Source organism: Lycorma delicatula, chromosome 12 (genome assembly GCF_047948215.1).
Source record: "Lycorma delicatula isolate Av1 chromosome 12, ASM4794821v1, whole genome shotgun sequence".
In the NCBI taxonomy this organism is placed as follows: Eukaryota; Metazoa; Arthropoda; class Insecta; order Hemiptera; family Fulgoridae; genus Lycorma; species Lycorma delicatula.
Genome location: NC_134466.1, coordinates 4,331,638 through 4,346,519, shown reverse-complemented (window position 1 = coordinate 4,346,519; position 14,882 = coordinate 4,331,638). Strand labels below are relative to the sequence as shown.

At 30.4% G+C, this 14,882-nt stretch overlaps 1 protein-coding gene across 6 annotated transcripts in view; it reads left to right on the top strand.

Moving 5' to 3' along the window:
• Positions 1-973: 973 nt before the first annotated feature.
• The window catches only part of LOC142333058 (DNA replication licensing factor mcm7-like), a 51,866-nt gene continuing 37,957 nt past the window's right edge, over positions 974-14,882 (top strand). For 5 of the 6 annotated variants that reach the window (XR_012758506.1, XR_012758505.1, XM_075379872.1 and 2 more), the window contains exons 1-2: positions 974-1,089; positions 8,386-8,639. The gene's annotated coding sequence lies outside the window, so the exon portion shown is untranslated. Of the gene's footprint in view, positions 1,090-6,612; positions 6,731-8,385; positions 8,640-14,882 lie in introns of those variants that run through there. The other variant, XM_075379869.1, reaches the window with a different exon arrangement.

Genomic DNA, 14,882 nt, shown 5'->3' with positions numbered 1-14,882 from the left:
CGGACGCCCTTTCTTATTACGGCTTTTTTCTTATGTTCCTCGATTATTACTGTTGCTGTTTGGTTCCTGTAAATGTTAGCAATTGTTCTTCTATCTCTGTATTTGAACCCTAATTTTTTTAAAATGCTGAACATTTTATTCCAGTCTACGTTATCGAATGCTTTTTCTAGGTCTATAAACGCCAAGTATGTTGGTTTGTTTTTTTTAATCTTCCTTCTACTATTAATCTGAGCCCTAAAATTGTCCCTATACTTGTCCCGATACTTTTCTTGAAACCAAATCGGTCTTCTCCTAACACTTCTTTCCACTCTCCTCTCAATTCTTCTGTGTAGAATTCTAGTTAAGATTTTTTTTAAATTAAAAGCGAACCAAATCGAACTGTCAGTTACAAATCCTTTTGTTTTTTTGTGAAAAAATTATTAATTATACATTTAAAAAATACATTTTTAAATATATTATATTGATAATAGTTTAAAAGTATTTTAATATAAAAACTATTAACTCGAACATTAAAACTAATTAATGCAGATTAATAAGGAAATAATAGTAAAAAAAAAATCTAACAGTATAAAATAAAAAGGTGGCTTCTGAACGATATAGTGGAAAAAAATTAAAATTGCGGTAACTTTGTAGTAGTGGTGATTGTATAGAGAATGGAAAAATATAACGTAACTGTTGAAGTGTTCCCCTCGTACATCCGCTGGTTCGTCAAAACAACTTGACAACAGTGTCAAAATTGAATGTGTTTTGGCAACAGTGTCAAAATATGTGTTACATTGATGAAAAATTGTATCACTTTATAATATTATTAGTTGCTTCCAATGTATAAAGCGATGTAATGAAAATAAACAACTGTCAGTAATATTTTCTTTCTGATAACTATTTATTAATCTAATATAAGTATTATTAACGTTGTCAAATCTAACAGTAAATAATATCTATTTACCGTTATTAATATTAAGTAAATAATATTTCTTTCTTTGCGATCTGTAGTGGCGTTTTTAAAATAGTATCAAATTTCGTTTATATGATTATTTGTAATTAGCGTATTCAGTATATATTAGAAAAGAATTTCGGCGTGTAAACTAGGTAAGTTCTTTCAGTAATAATATTTTATATTAAGAAGTAGTACACAATTAAATAAAGTGATTTGCATTTATGTTAATATTAATTACAAGATTAGGAATAGGTTAGCAATAATTAAGAGATTTAATGAACTAAACGTTTTATCTAAAATAAAATTTATATATATTATTTTATAAAAATATACAATAAAGCAAAATAATTTTCTTTCAAGTAAGTACCGAAACACTAGAGAGGGATAGGGGGGTGATTCATTTGTAGATTTGAATTGCTGAATATTTTATAGTAATATTTTTTACAGTATTAAGTTAATATTTTATGAACTTGAAAAAACATTCTTAGGTAAGAATAAGTTTTCAAATATGTCTTCTATCCATAACCTGAGTATAAATTCCCTCGTTTGCAAATATTATGTATAATAATGTTTAATCTGTTTTTTCATTACATGTCAGTTATTTTTTTTTTAAATTTAAACTGAACATTTTCATTTTTCCATCTATATATATATATATATATGGATATTTTCTGTACTATATATATATATATATAGTATATACTATATACTATATATATATATATATATATAGTATATACTATATACTATATATATATATATATATATATATATATATATATATATATATAATATATACTATATATATATATATATATAGTGGAGAATGCAACCACAATCTTGCCACCTCACAAACTATTATGTTTTCTCTCTCAGCTACTCCAGATTGTTGTGGAATATAAGATACCATCGTAAAATGTTAACGCTTCCATTAGTTTTTCCAAGCCTGATTTAACCGCAGCATTAGATGGACGTTCATTTGATTTATGGCCCTTTAACCTATATTTACGACAAGTAAGCCCCCACTTTAAAGTTTTTAGAGAGGTGGCCTATTTTTTCACAAGAAAAACATTTCTTGTCATTGTGATTAGCCTTAACATAACTTCCCTTTCTAGAATTAGGTCTAGAAGTATGCTCCCTGGGTTGAGAATCGACCTTGAGTTAAAGATGTTTCATGTCCTTTTAACCTCGGTTCATAATTTAAAAGTCGTTCCTGCAGTTTAGACCATGTCTTATCTTCTGTTGGCAAGTCATGCCATGTGATGTAAACGGGGTAAAATTCTTGAGGCAATATTTGTAAAAGCCCTGCACACAACATCCTCATATATTGTTTTGCCTAAGAGTGTCATTTCATTTGAAGTTCATTGTACATGGCAAGAGGAATGTCAGATTTCTTTTAATTTCAACCGTACTTCGTGGGTAGTGATGCAGCTAGCCACCCTAAAAAAATTAGTTTAGAGAAAGAATAATTCTTTTCTCTTCTTATTACTCTTCAAATAAATGTAAGTCCAAATGTATCTAATACTATGGTTTTTTTAAAATTATTATGATGTACCCATCAGCAAAATACTTTTCTATAGGTTATTCATAATATACTCTAATTAAAGTAATACAATTAAAATAATTTTTTAAGAATATTATTATAATAATAATAATTAAAAATAACTTGGAAAACATGGCATGTAAACTATGACAGACACTTTGAATAATGTAAGTTGTCTATGACTCATTGCATTTTTTTCATCAATACTAAGACCTCAAAACAGTATCTTCAAGTTTTTATGTCAAAAAAGTTAAAATATACAATTTTTTTAAGTTTAATTAAAAAAAAACATTAAGGGTTTTTATTAATAGTTATTGCACCATATTTTTGTGTATATAAAAGTTAAAGTTTATCTCTTGTGTTTTAACTTTTATGTTACAAACTTAGCAGAAGAATTTAATGTTAACAAAATGTATTAAAAATATATAAATTTATTTATTAAAATATATATAAATCGTTTTTTTATTATTATTTTTTGTTTGATATTAAAATATTTGCAACCTTATTTGAATTTTAATAATTGTGTCCAGTGATAGGTTTGTAGAGTTTTGTGCAATTTAGATTTTGATTTTTATCTAATTTAAAATTTTTGAATTATTATTTATATTATTTTTGTCTTGTATGTAACATATTTTACAGTTAATGTTATTTAAATTTTTTATAGTTTGTTCATTGTATTATCTGTTTCAATTGTCATATTAGATTCCTCCCAAGATTTTTCTTCTAATGATAGTTGTATTTTTGGAATTATAAAAATAAAACTATAGAAAATATTAGGGCTATTCAGATATTGATTTTTTACTTGGTATCTTGAGAAAAAAAAAATTGCAGTAACATATTGATATATATGATATTTAAATATTATGAGGTAGCATTTAAACATCTTAGTAGTAAGATGTTTATACATTATAATTTATGCCTTAAACACCTTATAACTAATAACTGATTGTGTTTGCACACACACACACACACACACACACGTGTGTGTGTGTGTGTGTGTGTGTGTGTGTGTGTATATATATATAAGAAAGAAGGTATTAAGATAGTTGGATTAGGAAAATCTTTCCCTCCAAAAACAAATATCCTAGGAAATTATAGTTAAGCAGGTATTTGTGATTTAAATGCCTGGTAAAAAAGTTTTTACCAGCCTCATTAGTAAGTGTTTCTTTTGGGAAGCTGTTCAGCACATATGGGATTCATGTGGAAATAAATTGTAGTTTCTTAAAAACTTTAAAAAAATTCAGTATCTAATTTCATTCATCCTTCTTTTTCTTATGTGTCCATTACCAGTACTATGGTAATTCATGTAACTCGCATAAGGGGCGTATCTATAAAATAACTTATTTATGAATAGATTACTACATATAAATAATAAAATATTTGTATGTATTACAATTTAATGCTTGACCCCTTCAATTTAGTTTTGATTTAAAAATGAATACAAATCCAGAGATCTTGTTTTCTATTGGTCTAAGATATGAAAGAGATCAATTTCTGTTGGCTGTTTTAACACATTTTCCATTTTCTGCTTTACTGTATCAACCGATTTAAAATGTCTAAAAGAAAAAAGTCACATAATGTCAAATCTAGCAAATAGATGTTCCAGTATTATAATATGTCTATTGTTAAAAAACTGCTTCACAGAGTGCTGTGAGCATTGTAATGAAGAATGAAATTATGTTTCCATAGTTGTCGTTTTTTCCAACTCTTTCTCAAACTTTGTCAAAACTTCCATTTAATAATGCTTGTTCCCTGTTGTGTTTTCTAGAACCATTTTTTCTAAAAATTAATATACTCTTAATATCAAAATACATTGAGCATGGCTTTAAATTTGGACTCGCTTTGCCAAGTATTTTTTAATTCTTGATTAAAAAATACTTATCAATCAAAATACCCCAAAAGGGGTAAATCAAATTAAATATCCCAAAAGTTAGAATCTCTATCAAGTTGTTCCAACATATCAGTACTAATTTTCTAGTGTTTTTTTCTGGTATAAAATTATAGCAGATTAATTTTTTTACATTGATGTTCTGATGGGAAATTTTTTGTCAATGTTCATGGCTTTTACTGTCATTGGTTATTGAGGCTGTGATCTTATAAAATAATCCGATAATTTTTTTACACTTTCTTCCATTTTTGAAGTGGAAGAAACAATGTTTTTTTGGGCATTAATTGTGATTTTGTCTCAGGACCATACCGGAAAATGTAGGTTTTGTCGTAAATGATGAGTTTTTTAAAAAAGCAGTATTCCATTTTAATTCAACAAATGATTCATCACTATTTGTGATTTTGATGATATTTGCTATATGATAATTACCCATCTTGTAGGAGCCAAAAAATATTTTTTTATATTTAAAATAAAATTTTTCTTGAGTAATATACTATTTTCAAATCTCCAACATTTTCATCACTTTTTCCATGAGCTGTGGCATTCTTATTTTACATCATACAGAGGTCAAAAAGGGCTTTTTGGAAAGAGTAAGATGCAACTTCATCTTAGTGTACTCAAAATTCATTTTGTTACATAAACAAATCTTGTAATGTTTACTTAAGTTACGTTTACAAAGTGTTGGTTTTTCAAATTTTGGACCCAAAATAAATAATGAAGGGCTTAGAGCATCGCCTGTTTTTTTTGCCTTTTAACTCTTAGGTACTAGTAGTTCTCATAAGAAAAATTGGACCGTTACTGAGTGTCTTTCATTAAAAAAAATGGCCACCAATTCGTAAGATCTTGAAAATTTGTCATTTTTGGGGGCCAAAAACCGCATGTGGGATAGGTGGCAAAAATCAGAAATGTTTACAGCAGCAAGTACTTCTTACCTACTTTAAAACCATATAAAATTTATTTTGTTACTCAAACGGGTTGACAAGTAATGAAGTTAACAAAACTGCTAAAAACATTGTTCCTTCTAACCATAAACAACGTATCCAAAATTACTTATGTTATGTATTTTTTCAGATTATAAAAATTACAACTAAACTCATTAGAAAGAATAAATTGATAATTAATAAATATTCGATTACAAAATGATAAATAATACATTAACAAGATCAATTCACTTTTACCTTTTTTTACTCCTGCTAATGGACATTATGAATAAATCTTGCACTTTTTGATAACAAACATAACTTAGTGCTCCTGCCATTTTTTTATCGAGTAGAACTGATAAGTACTCATTCATCTTTGGTGTACTGTTGTGTCCTCTTTCAGTAGTCGATAGAAAAAGCTCTGAAGGCATGAGAATCTGCAAAATATTTTTCAGTTGAACTCATTTTTTATTATCTTTCGATTTCTTGAATGAAATACTAGGACCCTGCGGATGTAAAAAGTGTATTCGATATCCCTCTTCATTTTCATGTATTTTGACTTAAATGACTTTGCCTAACTGCTACTTGCCATCGTATATGCAGCAGACATAAAATGGAATACCCCAAAAGTTAGAATCTATATCAGTATAAATTTCCTTGTGATTTTTTTCTGGTATAAAATTATACAAGATTAATTTTTTTAAATTGATCTTCTAATGGGAAATTTTTTGTCAGTGTTCATGGCTTTTACTGTCATTGATGATTGAGGGTGTGGTCTTATAAAATAATCCGGTAATTTTTTACTGTTTTTTATCTGGACAAAAAATATTTTTAAAAAAATTCGAAACTTCAGTCATCGTATTTAATAACTTTTAATACACGAGATTCAATTTATTAAAAGTAAAAATAACCTAACAATATAAAAAAAAAGATGGCTTCTGAACAATAGAAGGGAGGAAAAATATTACTACTGCGGTTAGTTTGTACGTATGGAGACAGAGAGAGGGGGGAGAGAGCAGAGAGAATGCGAATGCATTTGACTCTCACGTTCTCCCGTTGGTTTGCGTCGAAATTCATCAAACAACTACGTAGATCAAAATGTGTGTTACGTTGATGAAAAATTATAATTGATTATAATATTATTAGCTGTTTCCATTATATTCAGCGATGTAAAAAAATCAAAAAATCTTACATAATAATATTATCTTAACATTTTCTTTCTGATATTAATCTATTAAAAGTGATTAATATATTACAAGTGTTATTAAAGATTAACGTTGTCATACAGTAAATAAAGTTTATTTCTTCACGATTTGTAGTTGTTTTTAAAACCGTTATCAAATTTTGTTTATTTGATTATTTGTATTTAGAGGATTCAGTATATTTAAATATTTTACGTGAATCTGACAACCGTATAGAAAATAATTCTACGTGTAAATGAGGTAAGTTCTTTCAAATTATAATATTTTGTAATAAGAAATTAGTACACAATTAAATAATGTGATTATATTGGTTAACATATTGGAGGAATTTGGGAGTTTAATGAACTAAACATTTTATTTTGGCAAAAATGATTATTTTTAGGTTAGCCAAATATATTTTTATTCTTGTTATTTTAATTAAAATTAAGTACAGATTACTTTATAAAAATATGTAACTAAAATAATTTGCTTTCGAGTAAGTACCGATACACTATAAGAGGGGTTTTGCTGAATCTTTTGTAGACTAAACGTTTTATTTACGTATTATTTCTATTTAAATGTGCTATACTTATTAATTATTTCGGGTTTCAATATTCTATTGAAGTTCTGTTTTTTGTTTTAAAAATTTAGATTTCTGTTTAACAACAAAACCGTTTGCCTGTGTCTACATTTGGTAATTAATAAATTAGCTATCTATTTTAGAAAGATAAATTGCCTTTGTTATTCATATGAAATACTTTACAAATATTTTCTCACTTTTCTTGAAATTTACATTGATATGTTCTGTAGATCAAAACGGTCGGTTTTTATGTTACATGGTCAGATTTATTATTAATTTTTTTTCGACAAAAATTTAGCCAAAATGTTTGTTCTAATTTCTTTTTCATTTTTTTTACTTTTTTTTTATAATATCAATACCATAATAAAATGGTATTGATTTAGAAATTTTCCACAATTAGATTGTAACTTCTTCAATAGCTAATTATTTTAAAGAAAAACAGCTGAACTACAAATTATTATAGATTATAGAAAAGATTAACGAGTGGTACATAAGGATGTAATGATATGATTTCATTATTTCTAAATTTATCTATCGTAGCCGATTACTACTTTACGCGCGCGCGCACACACACACACACACAAAGAGAGATTTATTTTTTATTAATCTAACAAAAAGTAATGTTTGAAATTTAATCTATGTTTGTTCAGATTTTGTCTTACTTCGTCCTTATATAGTAATTAGCTGTTAACATTGAACAAAATATTTAACTGTGTCTCATTTTCATTTTGATAATATACTGTTATCGTAACACAGTTAGTAGAGATAGTACAGCAAATGACTAATGTACTGAAGGTCTCTGGATCGATTTTTAACTTGGACACCCCCAGATCACAAGGTATTCTTTTATTTTTTATATTTGTTAATATTTTATATTTTTTTGTTTAAAATTTTCAATTTGTTTTAATTCTTACTTTTTACTTTTTGCAGGGTTTTTATAATATGTCTCCTTTTTTTTATTAATGTTAATATAAATATTAGTTAAGTTTTTTTTTAAATAATTTTTTATATGTAATCAAATATATTTTGATTACAATTCGAATCTTGGACCTCCAGATGAAATGCCGAGAGGCTACCACTCCGCTACGGTGATCAGAAGAGTGGTATGCTTAATTTATATCAGTATATTTTCTAAAACCTGGGTTCGATTTCTAAATGGTTTTTTAATTTAATTTTTTGATATTAATCTATTTTTGTTTTGTTTTTAATAAACCTTTATTTAGCTATTTAACTGTTATTAATAAATAAAAATATTTACGCATAAAATGAATTTTAAATTATGTTTAACAGTTTATTGTAAGATTTATTTTAATCATTTATTTTATGTTTTAAATAGATCTCAAGTGTATATGTGAGGGTGCGCGCACGTGTGTTACGTAATTCATATGAAACTGTACCACAAGAACAGTAACATTAATCTATATTGTTCAAGTTAAGACGTGTATAACCGAAGATCACCGATTGTACGCGGAGATGAACGAACATACAGTATACAGTCTAACTCACCCGATCCAGTCGAGGTTTAAATTTACGTATCATCAATGTGTTGCTTTGTGTAGACAAAATTAACGTCTTTATTTTAACATCTTGGTATGTATTTTTTTTTTTACATATTTTATTTGTTCTATCTAATACATAATTATTAAAACATAAGGATTTTAATTAAAATACGTATATATTTAATTTTTAAGTGGTCACCTATGTTTCGTTTTTTAATTATATAGTTAATATAGAATGTAAAGTATTACGTTTTTGTATTATATTTTAAAAAGTAGTATTGAATAATTTGTTTAAAACCCCTCTCTCGCTCGGTCACTCTCTCTCACTCTCTCTTTTTCATTCTTTCTTTCTTTCTCTCTCTCTGTGTGGTGTCCTAATCCTTTATAAACATCAAATTATTGGTACAGTCAATTTGTATTTTTATTTGAAAATCCTTACCTACCGATTGATGTTTTTTCCATATGTTAGGGGCGATGAGGGAAGCTTAACTCCAGATTTTAATGTTATTCAACTGTTATTTTTTAATCGTTAACAAATGTGCCTAAATAAAATATGACCTTAATTAGGCGAATCTAATTAATTAGTTAGCGAATAATGTTTGTCATTGGATGTAATTCTGAAGGTAAAACGTAATAAAAAAGTTACTACGGGGGAATTTTAACTCGTTTTATTTCTATCGCGATTTTTCCGTTTTTCAAAATTTCATTGCTCATAATTAAAAGGCGAGAGGGTTGATCGACAAATGGTTTTCGCCATTGTTTTTCCCTTAATACATTACATTACAATCACGTATCGTTTCCTGTTTAAAATATATATATATATTCAATATGGCGGATTCAAGATGGCTGACAAAAGATTTCAAACGTTTCATAAAGTAGAAATTTTTTAACTACGTAGATCCATATTTATTTCTACCTGCTAGTATTCCACGGGGTACTTACGTATTAACGCCACCGCAGCTACAGCTTTATTTAAAAACAAAGTAGTCAATCGGATTTCGGTGGAAAATGAATAGTCTCTTTATTAATTTTAATAAATGGTTATTTATTTTATAAATATAATTTAACCAAACTTAACCTACGCTCGCTAACCTTGATTAATTAACACCGTATTTATTTAATAAATTCAGTAATTATTTCAATTATTTATTATTTAAATAATCAAAACACTCCTGTAAATTAATCAAGGTTAGCGAGCGTAGGTTAAATATATTTATAAAATAAATAAATATAAATAACCATTTATTAAAATTAATAAAGAGACTGTTTTGAATCTATGTTAAACTCATTATCGGCCCATTTTCCACCGGATTTCGGTGAAAAATTTAAAAACAATACTTTGTTTTTAAATAAAGCTGTAGCTGCGGTGGCGTTAATACGTAAATACCATCCACGGTTTCAACCCGTTTCCAAACTTTAATTTACTCCGTACGGTAATATGATCAGCCGAAGGAAAATGAACACAGTTGAAGATAGAAAAGGAAAGTAAACGAAACAGTATAAATGCTTGCGAAACGTATTTTAGAATCTTTTTTCATTAATGCTGTTTAAAATAATATTTTTCTACTTTTCACTTTGTGTAATACTAAACATATTTTAATGTATTAACATAATTATCATAGATCTGTATTCTCGTTTCACAGAATAGCCTTTAAATAACGGGATTATTTTCATATCTGTTTAGAATTGCATGATAATACAGTTGTTATGGACTGGCATCTGATTTTTATAAAATTTGAAATATATTGTTACCGTATTTAAGACGTAAGTAATGACTTATAAAACAAATGTTTGTCGTAAATCCCTTTCTTTTTTTTTGTCTTCAGTCATTTGACTGGTTTAATGCAGCACTTCAAGATTCCCTATCTAGTGCTACTCGTTACATTTCAGTATATCCTCTACATCCTACATCCCTAACAATTTGTTTTACTTATTCCAAACGTGGCCTGCCTACACAATTTTTCCCTTCTACCTGTCCTTCCAATATTAAAGCGACTATTCCAGGATGCCTTAGTAAGTAGCCTATAAGTCTGTCTCTTCTTTTAACTGTATTTTTCCAAATGCTTCTTTTTTCATCCATTTGCCGCAATATCTCTTCATTTGTCACTTTATCCACCCATCTGATTTTTAACAATCTCCTATAGCACCGCATTTGAAAAGCTTCTAATCTTTTCTTCTCAGATACTCCGATCGTCCAAGTTTCACTTCCATATAAAGCGACACTCGAAACATACACTTTCAAAAATCTTTTCCTGACATCTTAATTTGCGACCGGTAAGCTGAATTTTTTTGTCTTTTTTGTGCCTGTACCGTTAGAACATCTCCTGTAAGTTTGTTATATTTTTTTTTTGTGAATATCTCTGTACATTCCTGTCCTTGTGACTTCTCTAACGTTTATTCTCTTCTGCTATTTTTTTTAAATTAAATTTCCTGATGTCTCAAAACGTAAAGAAAATTCAATTTCAACCCCGCTTCCACCACATAACCGAAAATAAAACCGTACTTTTCTTCGAAAATTTTGTAAAAAATGTTGAAATCCAAATTGATTGTTTAAATACAAATTCATAAAATAATGTTAAAGATTATTTTGAGCACATCTTTTATTACACGTTGAACGGGAAGCAAATAAATCGTGTTTTTTGTTGTTTTTAATTAATATTATTTAAAAATTCATGAACAGATTATTATTCTTCCCGTAAAAGACATTTTTTTATTGTATTTAAAATAAATCGGTTGGAAGATTTTTCAAATGATTTGGAAATTTATTAAAACGATAGCATAATTTGAGTTATAAATGAAAACATTTCCGTTGTCTGGTTTAGTAAAGGTCGATATTGTTATTTTTTTTTTTGTATATATTTTTTTTTGTCTTCAGTCATTTGACTGGTTTGATGCGGCTCTCCAAAATTTCCTATCTAGTTAGTGCTAGTCGTTTCATTTCGGTATACCCCTTACATCCTACATCCCTAACAATTTGTTTTACATATTCCAAACATGGCCTGCCTACACAATTTTCCCTTCTACCTGTCCTTCCAATATTAAAGCGACTATTCCAGGATGCCTTAGTATGTGGCCTGTAAGTCTGTCTCTTCTTTTAACTATATTTTTCCAAACGCTTCTTTCTTCATCTATTTGCCGCAATACCTTGTCCAACAGTTGTCACTTTCTCCACCCGTCTGATTTTTAACAATCTCCTAGCAGCAGCCTGCTGCTGCTAGGCTGTAAACGCTAACTGTGTAACTTATCGGGCACACTGTTTTGTTCGACCGGATCTTAGTTATCCGAAAATTAAATCGTTCAGCCCTATGTTTAGTTTGCACTCATCCACCGTAAAATGTACCGATACGTTCTTTTGCTAAATACGCTCAAACCTTTGCGTTAGCGCAGCTGTAAAGTATAAACTTACGAACATGAAATGTAGAAAATAAGGAATATATAAAAAAAAATGTTTAAAAACACTTTTATATTAATTACACTAAAAAGTAGAAAATGAAAAATACGGAAAAAATCTTTTTAAAGTACCACTATTAAATTAAACACACTAGACGTTAAAAATTAATTTTCGGACGGTATATGAGAACGGATATGACAACAAGCTTTGATAATGATATGCAAGATTAAGTGAAAGTCATAGCTTCAAATTAAAAGTTTGTTGTTTTTACCGATTTTTTCTTATGCGTGTTTCTACTTCACTCTTTAGGCCACGCGTAAGACAAAATTAAGAAAAACATCAAATTTTTAATTTGAAACTATGCGTTCAGTTTTCGGTCAAGGTCGCAGTAACAACGTTGTTTGAGAACCAACAGTTTAGTCGATGTCGCAATACGGCTAGAATAATTCAACAAACCCCGTTGTTATGAAAAACATACCACGAATTACATCATCGACGTAACGCATGTTATTTATTACTATGTCAATACTGTTCAGAGTGGGGAGTGACGATGGAGCTCACGGTGTGCAGACCGATTACTTATCGGTAAATCGTTTCGGGTGTGTTTCATAATAATTCTGTTTCGTTTTTAAGACGTGCTCGCATAACTGTTAACAAAATTAAGCCGGCAGTACAGAAAATATTTTCTCAGATGTTTCTTTAATTATATTTTTCTGACCCGATACATATTATTCGGCAACTTGACTTTATTTAATCGGGTCGAGCGATACGGCGGCTATCTTAATATGTTGTGATCGCAATCCTGTATTTTGTTGAATTTGTACTTTTCATAGCCGTTCTTATTTAATCGCAGTAGGAAAAAAGAAGAAAACCCCTTTTCTATCGATTTTTGAAGGTTACTTGATTTTTCGTGTGAAATACGCCCTATTAACTAATCTTTCTCGTTTTCCTAGCCAAATTTAGGCGCTTTTAGACCTAACATTTTCCGAACATCGGCTATTTTAGTCAGAAATGGCTATTTAAAAAAAAATTAAAAGACTTTTTTCTTATTTTTTATAAGTCGAGGAAGCGTTTTATAAGCTAATTGATATTTATAAAAATCCATTAACCGATAACGCTAAGCGTTAAAAAGTATCGGTTATTTTAAAGGTAGCGTATTTGATTCTGGCTTGGACCGGTTAAATTTAAACCGCACGTATAATTTCTTTCCCCGATCAAATGTATCAAAAGTAACCTAATATAATACACAAGTAAGGGAAGCAAAGGAGGTCGTATATGGTGTTAATCGCGTCTCCATCGTGTAACTTTTCAAACGAGGTCCTTTACCTTACTCGTTTTCGTACTTCCGCAGAAGAGTGAAATTTTATAATTCAAGATATAACTAAAACCGTCTTTTTACAGTATATATTAAATCTAGCGACTTGCAAACTTTATGTGAATTTAGGTGCACACTTAAATTGGAATGGAATGCAAAGTTGGCAGGAGTCTATTACTCCCTACTTTATCGCAGAACCTGGACAGAGTCCCTTGCTGCTGGATCATTCTAATCGGGCTTGTTTTTAAAAGGGTTATTTTTTTTTTTAATCTCGGATCTAATTTTTCAAGTTTTGTCTATTATTATTTTAGTGAATTTAAGACGGATTTAATTGCATTCCAATCCGTTGTTAAACCAGCGTTATCGAACCCATTTCATGGGCCGACCGCGGAAGGCTAGGCTTATAAAGCCTGTCCTCCCGACGTAATTCCCCTTCAGACCGTCCACTGAAGTCCTTTCGGTGCTAACTCTTTAATAGGCTAGCAGGAATACGCCACAACGGGGCACTAGCTATAAGGAGGGAGCAATGCGTCCCCTTTTCCGGAGGAGTCGCAATTGCTGGGATATTTTGTCTTGTTGTAAGTTTTTTTTTAAATTTAGACCGCGTTTTTGTTTTATGCGCGACTTACCGTGTTTGACGTCTTCAAACTATATAACTCGCGACCCCGGAAACGCGTCTGACGCACTATTCCGTTTATGGCTCATGCGATATGGAGGCCCCTAAGCCTGGTTTGTCGATTTTCGGCTACCGCACCGCACCATCACGGTGGTTCGTCCAGTACGGCGTGAGGCCGCTTCCTTACAACTGTCGGAGTTGGGTCCTCTCGGCAGATGTCCCGAAGATGACTGTGTTCGGACACAGCCGCCCTCCCGAACAGTCTGCGCGCCTGCGCCACCCCCACCTCGGACACGGATTGAAATCTCGCATCAGATCGGAGAGTGGCGTTCCTGACGAACCACGGAGCTCCAAAGATCGTCCGCAACGCGATGTTTTGGACGGCCTCGATCTTCTTTTGAAGCGAGGAGCTCAACACTGCCCCCCATGCCGGGTAAGCATATGTTAGAATCGGCAGTACGTACAGCCGAAAAATGAGGAGCTTAGTTGCCAGTGGGTACGGGCTGGCACTGTTCAGCACTGGGTATAGCGAGGCTCTGGCGGCCTTAGCCCTCCGGGTCGCATAATTTACATGTTACTTAAATTGACCCACCGGGTCGGTCTAGTGGTGAACGCGTCTTCCCAAATCAGCAGATTTGGAAGTCGAGAGTTCCAGCGTTCAAGTCCTAGTAAAGCCGGCTATTTTTACACGGACTTGAATACTAGATCGTGGATACCGGTGTTCTTTGGCGGTCGGGTTTCAATTAACCACACATCTCAGGAACGGTCGAACTGAGAACGTACAAGACTACACTTCATTTACACTCATACATATCATCCTCATTCATCCTCTGAAGTATTATCTAAGCGGTAGTTACCGGAGGCTAAACAGGAAAAGAAAGATTACAAGCACAATTCGAAGATGAACTTCAACTATGTGAGAACACGTACAAAGAAAGCGAGCGGGTGCATTTTCCCAGATTATTATTTGTCAGTCTCAACTGGAGAGGTTCCAGCAGACCTTTCCGCCTCC